Raw genomic sequence first — 14,243 nt, 5'->3', positions numbered from 1 at the left:
CCCGTGTCTGAGGGGCCTCCGCAGGCTGCTCCATGACTAGGGAAGCTGGTGGGACTGGAATCTCCTAGCTTTCTCCTGGTTTCCTCCACTCCCCAGGCTTTGATCTATGGAGGCAAAGTCCCCCTGTTGCCTTAGGCCCGTGGTCAGCAAACTGCGGCTTGCGAGCCACATGCGGCTCTTTGGCCCCTTGAGTGTGGCTCTTCTACAATATACCACGGCCTGGGCGAGTCTATTTTGAAGAAGTGGCGTTAGAAGAAGTTTAAGTTTAAAAAATTTGGCTCTCAAAAGAAATTTTAATCGTTGTACTGTTGATATTTGGCTCTGTTGACTAATGAGTTTGCCGACCGCTGCCTTAGGCCACAGAGGGTGAGAGTCCTGGTCATATTTATGAACATGGACTTGGTAAGAGGTGCTGCCACCCCCTTAATCCAACCCCCCAATAGAAAACTTATACAGTGTACGTACCCAGACCGGAAAATGGAAACGTCTGGCAGCCGAGCAGTCCGCAGAACAAGGAAAAAACAGCTTTGCTTTGCTTGGCCCATTGCTTCAATATCTTGTAGTTGGTTTTTTATTTCTTGGAAACAACCAACTTTTCATTGTTGTTTGCCTTCTGTGTCTTCTCTTTAGCCATTACGGAGTTTTCCTCCCCGTCTCTCCACCCCTTCCCTAGCCTTTACCCTTATTTTTGTGGATTCTATTCCTTTAACACTCAACGACGGGTCTGAAATAATAACAGCAAATATGATTGCTTCCTATGTGCCAGTTTCTATACAAAGGGCTGCACATGTATCGATTGATCTAATCCTCATACCACAGTAAGTGAGGTGTTGCTATCCCATTTTACAGATGTCTCTACAGAGGCACAGAGAAGGAGCACATGCTCTTAACCACTCCACCGTATTGTCTTTTCATCTTGATTGCAAGGGAAAGAAATGGAAAAACAGGGGAGGCAGCACTGTCTGAGACTGGGGATTCTGTCCTTTCTCCTCTAGCATCTCAGAAACATACAATTGTGATTTGCAACACAGGTATGCTGAGATTGAGGGAACCTCATAAGTGTACATTTCTTCAATTGATAGGTTTCTTACGAATACATAAAGTCGTGTAGTTAGCTGGGAAGTATTGAGTTTGGAGGTGTTGTGTTGTCTCTGAGCAAATCAATTCTCTCTTTTTCATGTAACTTCAAGTAAGGCTTGTTATGCTCTTACTTAGCTCAAAAGCATTTTACGAAGTGTAAAAAGCTGGTAAAATTGTTAACAGTGATTAAAACTGAACACCAGAGAGAACAAGGACTACTTCGTTGGGATGTAAAATCTCTCAATCACATTGTGGTTGTGCCAAAGAATTGTTTTTAGGAAGACTTGTGCGAGATTTTGGCAGTGGTGCGTTAGGCTTTATCTTTTAAAATAAGTGTTCATTACTGCTTACATCACTGTTGCTATTATTCTTTCGATAAGTTTGCTTTAATAATGATGCTCTCTGTCAGGGGTTCTCAAGCTTCTAGGTACCAAGAATCACACATAATGCCTGTCACAATTGCAGAGCCCCCCGACTCCTTCCCCAGAGACTCTGATTCTGCAGGTCCTGTGCAGGGCTGAAGACTTTTTTGTGTGGCCTTTGCATTAGTTAAAATTTCTGGAATAGTACAAAATTCGAAAAGCTATAAATTGGAATGCAGTGAAAAACAATCGTCCTTTTTACCCCTGTCCCCCAGCCACTCAGTTTCTCTCCCAGATGCAACTTATTTCTTGTATTGAATATATGCATTGACTATCAATGCATACATAAGCATGTACAAGTATACATAGTCCATGTTTTTTACATATGTGGTACTATACTGCATACAGTGCTTTGCATTTTGCTTTTTTCACTTAGTATATTTGGGTAGTTCATTATTTAATTGGTGTCCTGCTGGAGAATATTTGTTTCCAATATTTTTCTATTTAAACAGCACTGCAATTATTATTCCGTATCGGTGTCATTTTACTTGAATGCAGATATACCTATGGGGTGAATTTTTAGAAGTGGCATTACTAAGTCAAGGAGTATCTCTGCTTTTAGTTTTGGTAGATATTGCCAAATTGCTCTCACACAGGTTGTGCCAATTTGCACTCTGCCAGCCAATGTTCAAGAGTGCTTGCTTTCCCCTAGTCAAATATCTGTTACCAAATACTCTGATCTTTGTCATTTTGGCATCTCTGAGTTCTGTTTTGCATATATCTTATTGTGAATGAGGTTGAACATCTTTTCCTATGATTAAGAACCGTTTGTAGTTCCATTTGTGTGAACTCTTTGCTCAATTCTGCCATTATTCTTTACTTACTTTTTTCTATTGAGTTACTGGTTTCATTGATGTGAGAAGTTCTTTGCATATGAAGGAAATTAGCCTCCTATCTGAAATATACTTTAAAGATATTTATTCCTGGTTTCTCATTTGACTCTGTTTATACAAAAACCATCATGATGGTCTTTTTTTTTTTTTTTAAAGGTAATTCAATTTATCTTTTCTTGTATGGCTTTGGAGTTTTGTATAATATTTAGGAAAGCCTTCTCTGCTGTTACGATTGTTTTTTAAGATCCCATGTTTTCCTCTAGTACTTATTAGTTTTGCTTTTGAGGGTTACATTTTATTTCCACCTGGAAGTTTTGTTTTTGGTTGTTGTGACATGTAGAGTATATATTCAACCTTATGTTTTTCCAAATGGCAGCCTACTTGTCCCAGCATCATTTCCTGAATAATTCATTTGCTTCTCACTGATTCAAATAGGATTTCAAAAAATATGTAGATTCTTATATATGCATTCTTGTATAAATTTTTATGTGGATATGTACTTAATATAAATTTTTGTATATATGTGGGTATATTTCTGGATTTTTCTATTCTGTACTAATGATCTGTTTATTCATGCTTTGATACCAAATTGCTTTGGCTATTATGCTTTGCAGTATATTTAGAGGGTTAGCCCCATCTCCTTAATGTTGAAAAAAATAAGCATTTGATCATTATTTTTACTTATTTACCTTTCCATACAAACTTTAGAATTAGCTTGTTCAGGTTTTTAAAAATGCTGTTGATATATTTATTGGAATAATATTAAAATTTTAAATTAACTTAGGGAGAATTAGTAGCTTCACTTGTTAAGTCTTCCTGTCCAAGATGAAGCATGTCTTTTCATTTGTTTAAGTATTTTTCTCTGTTCTTTATTAGCATTTTTAACTTTCCTTCATGTGGGTTATGTGCATGTTTCTAGTTAAGTTTATTCCTAGGTATCTCACACTTTTTAAAAAAATACGTTTTTCTGTTATTTTTTATTTTTTATTTTTTTATTTAGAGAGAAGGAGGAAGTGAGAGAGAGATAGAAACATCAGTTAGCTGCCTCCTGCACTCCCCTTACTGGGGATTGAGCCCGCAAGCCAGGCATGTGCCCTGACCGAAATCAAACCTTTGACCTCTTGGTGTATGGGTCAATGCTCAACCACTGAGCCCCAATGGCTGGGCAGTATTTCACACATTTTGATGTTAATATATCCCTTTTAATGGTTATATATGCTAAGAGTATGTATTAAGTTTGTTTCCTAGGATCATTCTGAATTTTTATATCTTTTTCCCCCTAGTCGATTCTCTTGCATTTTCTGAGGGGAACATGCAGTTTCCATTTGCACTGGTGGTTTGGGTGTTGGTGGGAAACCTTGCTCTTGGTGGTGTCTGTTTAAGGAAATACATACCTTCTAATGCACTTATTCACTTAAATCATATAACTGTAGAGATGGAAGGGACCTACCTTGTGGAGGTCCAGCTTAGGAAACTGAGTCATAGAGATTAAGTCTTGCTGGTCAGTATGGAACCTGAGTTTCCAAACTCCTGGTTCAGTAGTGTTGACTCTGGGCTAGGCTGAGAGGTCATTGCATGAGACTGCAGGATCAAACTGTGAGCAAAAGTTTGGCCTTTGGCAAAGGCTGGTACCTTTTTTCTATTCTGAGCATTGCTTTGTTAATCAGTTTAGGAATTAACAAGCTACTGAGACTTGCACCAATATGGTTTTTCAAAGGTTGCGTATGTCCCCAAACACCAGCTCTGAGTTACTACCTCCAGGGAGTAGCACAAATGACGATTGGTCTCCAGTGAATCATCAAGCTGCATTTGCTGGAATAAATGAAAGCATTGTGAGAGCAGGAAATCAGGACAAACACCTACACTTGCTAACCCAAACAGCTTCCCTTTCTGAGCCCCTGGAGATCAGTTATCACCAAATGGACAGATATACTCTACTAAGTTTTTGCAGGCTTCACAGCTTGTAAATAAGAGGCTGCATTCTTCATGCTCCCCCCTTGTTGAATCTGGCAGAGGGAAGATCTCTGGCTCCAATCAACTGGGCAATGACCAGGAACTGGGCTGGCTGGGACAGCGATGACTCCAATTGAAAGAACTTTATAAACCCACTATACTGAATTCAGAGCACCCTTTATTTTGATAACACTGGCATCTTGTTCCTGGAACATCACTGGGAGCACCTGATGTGTATGACCTATCATTTGTAAAGCCATGCCAAATACCAATTTATCTGTGTGGAGCACACTGGTATAGCTTACACAATATTTAACATTTCTGTAACTCTTGTCCTCCCATTTACTCTCTCTTATACTCTTATTATCCTTTGCCCCTTTACCAGGACTTCCTTTTTGCTTACCCTATTCTTCCATTTACATTTTGTTGAGGACTTGAGAGTGTACAATAAACATTTCTGACTCTTTGATACCACTAGGTTTAGTGGTGGAATTTCCAGTCGAGTCCTTCCAGGAGAAATTCCCTTCCTCTGCTTTATCAATGGGTGAGAGATTCTTTTATTTTGGAACTGACCACAGGAAGCCTTTGGTGGGTGGTTCTATCTTGGACGGGGGCAGTGAAAGGAGCTACTCCCAGTGTAACCTTCTTTCCTTGACCTCTTGGAAGCATTTGACATTGCGGCCCACTCCATATTTCCTGAACCCTTCTCTTTTGACATTCATGATGTTGTAGATAAATCAGGGGTGTGTTGAAGTGGAAGACTGTGGACTTTGAAACCATGCAGATGTGGGTTTGAATCCTGGCTCTACACACCAGTTCTGCGGCTTGACTAAGTTACTTAACCTTTCCAGGCTGCTGTGTTCGGTGTTCAAAAAGGAGAGCAACATTACCACCTCATAACCCTGTCATCAGCCTTGGAGCCTTACTCAACTTCAGCTGTGTGAGGGGTGGAGCAGCATTTGTAACCCTTGGCAGGGTGCTAGCACAGTGCCTTCATGAGATAGACACTAATTTAGTTGCTTTCTAATTTTCATGTGCAGCCTAGAATGACATCATTCATTCATTCTCCACCCATTAGTCTGAGATCTCCAGAGAAACAGAACCATGTATGTGTATAGTATGTATATGTATGTGTATCTGTGTGTATATCTTTATATCTATCTATCTATCTATCTATCTATCTATCTATCTATCTATCTATCTATCTACAGAGAGATATTTATTTTAAGGAATTGGCTCACATCATGAGCATGGGGGCTGGCAAGTCTGAAATTCACAAGGCTGGCCAGCATGCTGGTGACTCAGATTAAGAGCTGATGTTGGAATATTGAGCTGAATTCTGCAGGGCAGTAGTCTGGAAACTCAGGCAGGATTTCTATGTTGCATTCTTAAGGAGGATTTTTTTCCCTTTGGGAAACCTCCTACTGACTGGATGAGGCCCACACACATTATGGAGGTGAATCTCCTTTACTCATTTACTGTTTAAATGTTAAGCACATCTAAAAAAAAATGCCTTTGAAGCAACATCTAGACTGGTGTTTGACAAAACAACTGGGTGACATCACCTAGCCAATTTGACAGACAATTAACCATCACATGCCACTACATTGGCCATTGATCCTTAGCAACTGGGTCTCAGTTCTCAGTCTGAGGTTAAAGGGCTTAATTGAAGTGATGACACAGATTGGAGGGGGCCTTAGGGACCTGTTGGAACTCATTCAGGGTCAGTGATTGGTGTTGGTTATTTCTTGAGGACACAAGGTAGGGGTGGTGGTGGTGGTAGTGGAGGGAGTTTTGCAGAAGGGTGCTATCCTGAAGTGCAGGAGCTGCCCACTTCCCTCTGCTCAGCTCTGGGCTTGGCTCAGCATGGCCTAGCTGTGTGACCCTGGGCATAGTCACTGGGCTCTTGTGGGCCTCAGCTTACTTGTCTAGAAAGAGTGACATTTAGACTTATGCACTTTTAGTTCCCTTCTTACTTTTTAACATGGGTTTCTCGGCTTCTCTTGTTTTGGTACGTGATTTGCAGAGACTTGTTAGGAATTTACAGCTTGTGATTGCTTCACTCTTTTGGAAATGGCTCCATGTTTTCAGAGAGCATTGAGAGTTGACATCACAGGTGTGTTGACCAGCAAAGTGGTGCCTTTTTTATCGCTGTGATGTGATGATGTTATTCATCTAGTGAGTGCTCGATAGGTGCTTTTTGTATTAAAAAATATTTTTAAAAGTTTGTCTCATTATAAAGACATTTTCAGCAGAAGCTCCAGGGTAATGACAGATAGACTCACTGTCTGCATTAACCTTCTTGAAATTTAGGGACTTGTAGAGAATATTGGAAAGAACTGAGGCTCTGGAATAAGACAGATCTCAACTTAAATCCTGGCTTTTCCACTTTACCAGTTGTGCAAACTTGGTCATAATATTTAACTTCCCGGAGCCTCAGTTTATTCATCTGTAAAATGGGAGTAATGGGATTTCCCACAGGGTTGTTGTGAAATTGAATGAAATGCTGTGTGTGAACTGCCAAGTGACACAGAGTAAACTTGAAATAAAACTGAGTTTCTTCCTCTCCCCTCGGCTTGTCTCTGAAGTTCTGCAGGGCCACTAGTAAGTTTGAGACAAGAAGCTTACTTTCAGAGAGGTCTGCCTTTAAGGTGAGGTCATCTTCTGAGCTTGTCGCATATGAAACGGGAGGGGTAGGCCATGCAGTACTTCACTTTGCTTTAGAAACAGACAGTCTGTACTCGAGGAACTGGCGTTTCTTCCATTCTAGAAGTGATGAATCATTACAGGAAACATTATTTTTTTTCTCAAGTACCAATGAAAGTAATTAAAAACAAAACTTTCAGTTGAGAACAATTTTGGGAGGAGTCAGAGTGGAGATGGACATTCCAGGGCTGGAGTCAACATCTTTGAATTAGTTAATCCTGGGTTTTAATCCCTATTACCATCTCTCCGAGGCCTCAAAAGGCTTGTATATTGAAAAAGAAACTTAATGAAATACAACTCGTTAACCCTTAGAATCCCATCAGTGATAAGAAATAGTGGTGAATCAGGTTCTAAATAACTAACTAGAAATAGGCCTCTCTGGGTGCCAGAGAAAAGGTCTTCCCGGCTGCAGAAGACAGCCCGGAAGGAGGGAGCTGCTGGGAGCCCCCCCACTACCCTCCACAGGGTGAGCACAAGGCTCTGGCCACTTCTCCCAGCATCCCTTGTGCTGGATCAGGATGTATTCACCCTCTCTCCCCCCACCTGGTTTCATTCAAACTCGAAATTGCTATTAATTACCATCAACTAGTTTCTTTCAACTGTCCTGCTTTTCAAAGAAGATAGGTTTTAAATTATTCTTTCCTTTAATTGTGGCTGGGGTCACTTTAATACACTCCAAATTAAATGTGATTTTAATTGAAACTCCCTAAATAGCTGCAGTTGGGACTGGGCGTCACCCACGCCCTTCGACGCATGTCTTCTTGGGGTGGTTGCCACACACCAGCCAGGTCAGCACAGCCACTTGTCTCAACTCCACTCTCCCATGGAGGAAACAGCCGTTTCAAACAGGGCTGGTTTCCACCCGGAGCCGACGCTTTGGGGCTCCCTGCTTTTCTTTTCCGAAGTGGAAGGGCAGGCTGCTTTCCACCTCACTCTGGATCTTTCCCTGCAGTGGATGCTTCCCTACGTCTCAAGCCTGAGCAGCACTTTCAGACTGATCTCTGAGCTGACATTTATATGGTGAGAGAAAGAGAGGGAGAAAAGAGAGAAAGAGCGCTAAGGAGACATGGAGTGAGTGGCTTCTGTAGCGTGTGCGCCCCGCGGTACCCCGTTTAGTGCTGGGCTGGGCTACTAGAGGCTGTAGCTTGTTGCCTGTTCAGCAGCTTCTGTCTCTCACTTGGGCTGGAGGCCACGGTAGGTGGGCCCTCGGGAGGGAGTCCTCTGTATGTCTCACGTGATCTCTCTCTCCCTTTGGTCAGTGGAGGGTAAGGGGCAGGGGGTCCCTGTGGCTCCGACTCACTCATGAACACAGGCAGGCTGAGATGGCCCGAGTCCTGCTCACACATTCACTTCTTGAAGGTTTGCTGCTCACATTCCAGCAGGGTCAGGAAACAGGAAGCCAAACAAAGGAAAGAGGTACAGAGGAACAGACCCAAGGGGACAGGCAAGAAAAGAGACACTCACAAAGCGGATCTGATAATTGGCTGAATCTGCAGACTTTAGGGAGAACAGCAATGGGAATAGAAAGACTTTTAAAATTAAATATTTTTACTTTAATGAAACCTACAAACAAAAGAGCATATACATCACCTATATTCAGTTTTATGAATAATAATAATAATGCAAAAGCCAGACACCCACCACCCAATTTAAGAAATAGAGCATTACCAGTATCTTTGAACTCCTTGTGAGGCTAAGGAGCAGTTTTCAGTTACCTGTGGCTACTTAATCCATAGCCAAATGTCTGAATCCACCATACATTTACATTTAAATATGTCAAATTATCACCTCTTTTGGCATTCTCCAGATAAGAATTGGTTTTAATTATTTAAAGGATTCCTCCTTTCCCAAAGCCTTCTCATTAGCCTCTCTCCCACTCCAGACACTATTAGGACTTTCCCCCAATTTTGTTTGCAAAAAACAGGTTGATATCCATATAGGGCGATCCATTTCTGTGAATAACATCAACTTAGCTACATTCTCCCTAAATCCTGTAGATATAGAACCAGGAATCCTTTCAGACTCAAGTACACAGCAAATGTTTCCCTTTGCAGCACAAATAAAGTACTCTATATTTTTAGAGCTTTCAGGGAGGGGGGTATGGAAGGATAGGTTGCAAATATGATTTTTCTCTTTTTAATACACAGGCGCTGAGGCTTGCAGCAAAGATTTCTTCTTCCTTTTTTGGCCTTTTCCAGAAGGATATAGTAGAATGGTTTTGTATGCAGGTATGTGCATTTTTCTAAGGAAAGCTTCATTGCTTTCATCAGCTTCTCAAAGGTACTTGTGACTCAAAGTAGATTAAGAACCAGCAATCACTTCTGATTGCTGGTTTGCAATACAATGAGAAAAACAGAAGATATAATTGAGTTTTTTATTAACTTAAATGATGAGCATGCTCTTTATTCTGGGATTATGTTCTTTGAAATTTTTTTGTATTACATATTCTTTTCATTTATGGGATGACAGTGTTAATAAATAGTAACTATAGAAAACAATTCTTTCTTGACAAATAAAAAGTTGATTATACCTCCAATTACAATCTCCCCCCTCCGCGCGCTCCCCCCCCCCCCCCTCACCATGAGATCCCACATTCTGGGAACTCACTCATCTAGAGGATTGCCTTTATATTTGCACATGATTTTGGAGTGTGCTGTTGCATCAGTCTCCTCCCACCGTCCCCCTACATGACAGTTGTCTTTTATTGTGTACAAAGATGATTTGAAGAAAGTAATGTGGTACAAAATAAACTTAGGCATATTAAACATTTTAGGAATTTATTTGAGCAAAAATTGATTTGAATCAGGCGGCACCAAACCGGAAATAGGAGCCCTCTGTCCACGGGAGCCCGGGACAAGACTTTCATAGAGAAGGTGCAGAAGCAAAGCAAGGCTTGGCTATAGCTTAAGGTGGGCTGTTTGTGTTTGGCTGTCCTTAGGTTTCAGTTTCTTAACATTGAGGCCGTTGCAGGCTTAGGTTTTGCCTGACGTAGGCCACTAAGGCATTAGTACGGCCTCAGCCTAATGGTCTTCTTTTTAATTAATTAAACTCCAGGTCAGGCCCCACCCCAGACTTAGACCAGAAAAATCTGGATATAACCACACTTCAGGGGATACATATTCACGTGGAAATTAGAGAAGCATGGGTTTAAATGACCATTTTAAAAAAACTTGTCCCACATGTCAATACACATCGTGTTCCCTGACTTGGTGGTTGAAGAAGCAAAGACTGGCACTAAGGATGAAAGAGAGGGACATTCAGGCTGTAGAGTGGTGTGGAGTCCTTGCTTAGTGATTGGTTTGTGAATTTCTGAAGCCCTCTTGCCTCTTTCCTCCAGGAGGACTAAATGTATTATGGGATGCACAACCCCAGGAGTGAGCCCCAATGTAAACTGGAACCTTACTGATCTGGCGGTTCATCGATTGTAACAAATGTCCCACTCTGGTGGGAATGGCCATAGTGGGGGAGGCTGTGCATGTGTGGGGACAGGGGTATATGGGAACTTTCTGCACTTTCCACTCCATTTTGCTGTGAACCTAAAACTGCTCTAAAAATATGTATTAAAACAACAGCAATAATTGAGTATGTGAGCCATGGGCTTTGCCAAAGATGGCACAGCCAGTAAGATAAAGCCCGTTCAATTCTTTTTTTATCCATTTGGATAAAAGGTGCTTTTGAAAGAGAGGGTTTTGTCAAGTGCCATGATCTCATCATCTGGCAACACCGTTGGGAGAGGATCCAAGGGAAACCCAGGGCGTTGACGTGTGGGTGACTCAGGGGCCCGCATGGCTGACAGTGAGCAGCCCGGGGCTTGGAGGTGGAGGGAGGAGGCAGGAACCTGCCGGGCCCTTTCGGCGGTGCTGCTGGGTAATGAGGACCTGGAGGCCTGGCTCTGGGCTCCTGCCTGCCCAGAAGTGCTGGGTGCTGCCGTTTGCTTCTCTTTGGTTATCTGAGCTGTTTCCCCCTTTGTTCTTCAGTATGTGCTTGTGACCTGTGGTGGGTCTTTAAAGGGCTCTGCTAACACCAGGCTGCCCTGGAGCTGGGTTAAAATGCATTCCAGGCCAGGTCCCATGCTGTACGCTTGACGGCAATTCTTGGGGGCAGTTAGCATGCCTGAAATGCACCATCGAATGTGTTTTGCTTGTTGTTGTTTTTTTGGTCTGTGTGTTTATTTAATGATATTACTAACCTATAAAGCTTTAAAAAAATTTATTCCTGTGTCTCATTTGATTTTCATGACAGTGTCTGATAAATAGATGGGTGAATGATAGAATTAGGGAGTCCGGGTGGGTGTTATTCATCCTCTGGATAATGAAGAAACACAAGTTCAGAGGGTGAAGTGACTGGCCTCAGCTCCTTCCGGCGGGTGACGTAGGTGATGTGGGCTACGGCTCCCAGGCCTCTCCCTCAGGCATCCCCGGGTTTCTGGCTCAGGCTGCTTAAAGACTAGCTAGGTCAGCAAACGAGGCGATGCTTTACTTGTTAGCCTTTGAGGAAGACAGTTAACCCGGTGTGTATTTGTGGAATTTCCCAAAGCTAGCACTTTTACAGGAGATTCAGGATCAGGGTGGAGAACAATATGACAAAGCAGTTCTCTAAGAGAACATTTTTTTTTCCCCCGTCCCATTTGGCTGTGCTGCTGTGGCTGAGCACTTAAATAGCCTTTCTTATTTTTATTCATGGTGCTACGTTTTAAGAACTGAAACACGGAGAAAAACAAGGCTGAGAGAAGTGGTTAGGCTTGGCTCAGGGATGCTCAGCTCAGGACTCATCTGAACAATGAAGTGAACTACGAGGAAGCCAGGGAGCTGCTGACAAGACAGGTTATCAGAATTTGAGACAAATGGTCCAAGTGGCTGTTTAGCATCTTGGGCTTTCACAGCTTCCATTTCAAGCCAATAACTCACTTGGGGAGAGGAGCCCCCAGTGACGTGTGTTCCACACCTGGAGCAGTTTTCCCGGAGGTGGCTTATTCATTAGCAAATGTGCGAAATTACTAATTAGCACCCTGCGACTGTGCTAGAGCAGTGTAGGTTATAGGTGGGTGTGAGGAGAACCCCTCCCCTCCTCCTGTCCTCTTCCCGCCTGAGATACTTGGATTAACACTGGCAGGATGTCTCTGCTAACGAAATCACCATAGCAGCCAAGACTTTTAAAACTGAAAGGATAGATGTCAAAAGAATGCTTAAAAAAACCCCACCCCAACTTTGAATAAAACAAACGAAAAACCCCCTTAACACTGCCTTCCTAATGTGATTGCAGTATTTTTATATTTGCATTTGTTCTGCTCTTTGTCTACATACACATTTATTTGCCATTGTGATAAGCTCATTGTAACATACCTATTTAGCGCTGTGCTTTTTTCTCCTAGTGTTATACCATACATACTGCCCCAATTTATACATTGTCTTCAGAATGATCATTTTCAGTGTCTGCACAACAGTTATCACACTGACACCTCAGTGTACTAACCAGTCCCTCTGGTGGGTGTTTTGCTTGTTTCTAGGTTTTTAAATTTATTGATTTGAGAGGGATAGAGAGGAAGGAGTAGAAAGGGAAAAGAGAGAGAGAGAGAGAGAGAGAGAGAGAGAGAGAGAGAGAGAGAGAGAGAGAGAGAAATTTGTTTCACTTATTTATGCATCCCTTGGGTGCTTCTTGTATGTGCCTTGACCAGGGATTGAACCTTTAACCTTGGTGTATTGGGATGATGCTCTAACAACTGAGCTGCCCGGCCAGGGTGAAATTGTTTTCTTAAAGAAATACCAGCAGTGACTATGAAAGAAGGGATCTGGGCAGGTGGTGCCACTCGTCTGCTTCTAGGGGTTGGAGGGAGATGCTCAGTGCTTTCCAGCCATCTGCTGGGGCTTCTGTTTGAAGTGCTTTCTCAGACCCTTGAAAATATTCCTCCTCGGTTCCTCCTTAAGCTTCTACCTGCATTTCCTCCCATTCCCTCTCTGACTGTCTTTTCTCAGCCCAAATCTGCTCCTTAGACTCCTCCAGAACACCTATCTCCCTGTCTCTGGAAGGGTCTCACCTGAATGACCCATCTTTTCAGTCCTGGCTCCTTTCTGAAGCCCAGGTGCCCTCCGAGGGATGGAGAGGAGAGGGAACAACACATATTTGAATCTTAGCCTCTGGATCCGATGTCTTATCTAAACATTATTTCTTATCCTCCTTCCATCACAAGCCCACGAGGCAAGGGCCGTGCCTTTACATGTGCCACGGAGAACAGAGAGCTGCTGGCACTTGGCAAATGTGGGACGTTGTGTTGTAAGGTGTTAGTAACTGGGAGATGTGAGTGGATGTTCTGGGGAGGTAGGATCCGTGTGGAAATGAGTGGGGCTTCCTGAGAAGACCACCAAGGAAAGTCTTCTCAAGAAGAGGGTGGTCACCCGTGTTTTCAGAAGTGTCTGGGGCTTCTGCTCCTGGGAGCTATAGGCATTCGAGTAGGTGTTTGAATGTCCACCTGAACAACACTTCGTGGAGCAGCTCAAGTCCCGCCAAGTTGAATTCAGGGCCAGAGACAAGGGACTGATGTGCAAACACCTCGGAAATAACCCTTCAGTGACACTGGGCAATGGGACCCGGACTTCTTGACAATTTCTACATTTTAATATTTGAAGTTTCTGGATGGAGGGTAAATGTTAGAGAGGGTTTTTCAAGAATATAAATCTCTTGTTGGCTCAAGCAGGTGGGATCATCCACTCTCCATTGACATCAACAACGGGTAAACATTTAGTTCTTTAAACTTTATCCTAAGATATTAATGATATATACCTAACCTCCCTTGATAATTTTAGGTAAGGTTTTTCATTAGTTCAGTAGAAATTACATCAAGTAGGATAGAAATCAAAATCCTATCTGGTGAGGGCTTTTCACATCAGGTTTTAAAGCAACTTAGATAAATAGGCTGTTTCTACAAATGTGTTCTTTCTAATGCAGAGTCGGTTTTTGCTTTTGAAATGTGTTGATGATTATAAATTTGCTATTATTGCCCTGACTGGTTTGGCTCAGTGGATAGAGCGTTGGCTTATGGACTGAAAGGTCCCAGGTTCGATTCCGGTCAGGGGCATGTACCTTGGTTGCGGGCACATCCCCAGTAGGAGGTGTGCAGGAGGCAGCCGATCGATGTTTCTCTCCCATCGATGTTTCTAACTCTCTATCCCTCTCCCTTCCTCTCTGTAAAAAAATCAATAAAATATATTAAAAAAACAAAAACAAAAAAAAATAAATTTGCTATTATTTTTAC

Source organism: Cnephaeus nilssonii, assembly GCF_951640355.1.
Source record: "Cnephaeus nilssonii genome assembly, chromosome: 11".
In the NCBI taxonomy this organism is placed as follows: Eukaryota; Metazoa; Chordata; class Mammalia; order Chiroptera; family Vespertilionidae; genus Cnephaeus; species Cnephaeus nilssonii.
This window is presented reverse-complemented; position numbering follows the sequence as displayed.